Source organism: Gymnogyps californianus, chromosome 15, assembly GCF_018139145.2.
Source record: "Gymnogyps californianus isolate 813 chromosome 15, ASM1813914v2, whole genome shotgun sequence".
Taxonomy (NCBI): domain Eukaryota; kingdom Metazoa; phylum Chordata; class Aves; order Accipitriformes; family Cathartidae; genus Gymnogyps; species Gymnogyps californianus.
Window position 1 is genome coordinate 17,144,937 of NC_059485.1, and position 2,263 is coordinate 17,147,199.

Here is a 2,263-nt window from a genome sequence, read left to right on the forward strand (position 1 = left end):
GGCCCCGGGCGCAGCAGAGCCGCGAGGCACCGCCCCCGCCGCGCCGCCGCCGCCGCCGCCATGCCGCGCGCACCCGCCTCACGCGGCCCGCTCTGCCGCCGGCGCCTGGCGATGCCGTCACGGGGCGGGGCGCGCGGGACGGGGGCGCGCGGGCCTCCCCCGCCTGCGGCCGCCACGTGACGCGCACGCACGTCACGCACGCCCGTCACGTTCCCCCGCTCAGCCCGCCGCATGCCGCAGCGGGGCCTCCTCCGCCCCGGGCTTCCCCCCCCCCCCCCCCGCCCGCAGCCCCGGGAGCGCGGCTCCAGCCTCCGGGCCTCGCAGCGGGGCCCGAAGCCTCGTGCCTGGGTGTGCCCAGAGGCCCCGTCCTCCTGGCGTGGGTGCAACCCCGGCTGCCCAGGCAGCATCGCACGCCGCCGCCGGGCCCCTTCCGCTGCCGTTTCCTCCCCGTGGGGTCACTTTTCCCCTCCCCGCGGACACCCCCACTCGCAGCCGCCGTTTGCCGCCGGCTCGTCGGCCGCTGCCTGAGCAGTCCCCGCGCGGGTTTCGCGCTGCAGGACGCGCCGCTCTGCCCGAGCTCCTCCGGGAAAGCCGCCTCCCTCGGCGCCGGCTTGCAGCTCTGCCCCGCCGAGTCCCTCCTGGCTGGGCTCGGCTCTGGTTGCCCCGCTTTAGCACCGGCAAAGCAGATCCTAGCCCGTGCCAGAGGCTCGCTCTGCTGTGGGTTTTCAGGGCTCTCCTGCTGCATCCTGCGACAGAGGCGGTAACTGTGGAGGCCAAGTCCAGGACGCCACTTCCAAACCTTTCCTGTTTTGATCGTTACAATCTTCCATGTTTCTTCTAACCTGAGGACTTGTTAGCAGCGGGAAGCCAGGCACCGGTTACAAAACCACCCGCCTCTCCCCGTACAGACACCCGTGAGGGTATCTCACAGTTAATGACCCCCCGTTTTGCTGCAGGGAGCCCGTTTTGAGCGGCAGGAGCTCGGCTGTCCGAGCCGGCAGAGCTCGGTGCACCACGTCTCTCCCAGCTTCCCCACGGAGGGGGCCGAGGGCTGAGGAAAGGCTGCGCCGGGCTGGGAGCAGCCCTTAGGCAGCCCCCGTGTGCCGCACCTTGGCCAGGCTCCCCTGCTCGACTTCAGGCAAATTGCTGAATATCTCATTTTCCCGTTTCTCTGAAATTCCTCATCTCCTGGGGCTGCTGTGAGCGTAGATCATTGAGACCTAAAGGGCCAAGGTACTGGAGAAAGGCTTTGGGTGGGGTGGGGGTGAGAGAGGAAATAAACCGCTCGACTGCGAGCCGGATTTGGAATGTGCATGAGAGCAGAGCCTGGCCTCAACGAACACCACAGCTAAAAATAAAAGATGGAGCAGGTCTCATTTCAGTGAGCGCTAACCACTTCCAGACAGAGAAGACGAGGGCCTTCAGGAGGGAACCGTGCCCACCTAACAGAGACAGCTTTGTAATCCCCAGGCTCAGGGGAGCTCGCTGGAAAAGCTACGTGTGCAATTCACTCACGCTTGCAACTTACCTTTGGGACCATGCCGATCCACATGTTGTTTTGGAGGTTTGCATCTAAAACGCTTGCACGCAATGGGGCTTGTGCGGTGCCGGATGTTATGGATTAGGTGCAAGAAACCCAGCGCGAGCCTTTGCATCACTCCGGCACCCTTCTGCTGGGCTGCATTTCCACCTGGAACCAACCCCAGCCCCTCCTCGAGATTCCCTGTGCTGCGGCCAAAACCAAAATGACTTCTGAGCCCGTTTCAAACTCTTCCCTCCTACATTGCTACCTCCAGCTGACCCCACAGCCCTCCTGAGCATCGCTCTGCCACGACACCGTACCAGAGCTCTTGTACCTGCTGTGAAACACCCAAGTCCTCCTCCTACCTCACCTTGCGCTGCGTCACCCTCCTGCCTTGGGTGCGCTTTGACCACGTAGCGATGAAGCGTGTTCCTGCAGGGAAGGCTTGGGGACTGCAGGGGGTCTGGTACAGATCCTCCCCTCTGCCCAGGCTCATTTTGATTATCCGGTGGTTGGCACCGACTGGCTTCAATCGCTGCCCTGGCATCACGCTGCGGGTGGCAGACATCACCCCGCTCCCCATTTTAACTTCCCGGCCGTGGAGAGGAAGCGCAGGGAAGGACAGCCAGCCCCTGCACAGCAACCTGCGTGCTCTGCGGTGCTCCCCCAGCTCCCAGCTCCATAGTGGCTGCTGGATCTTCACTGCACTGAGAAAACCACGGGCTGCAATTTGCTCGTAAG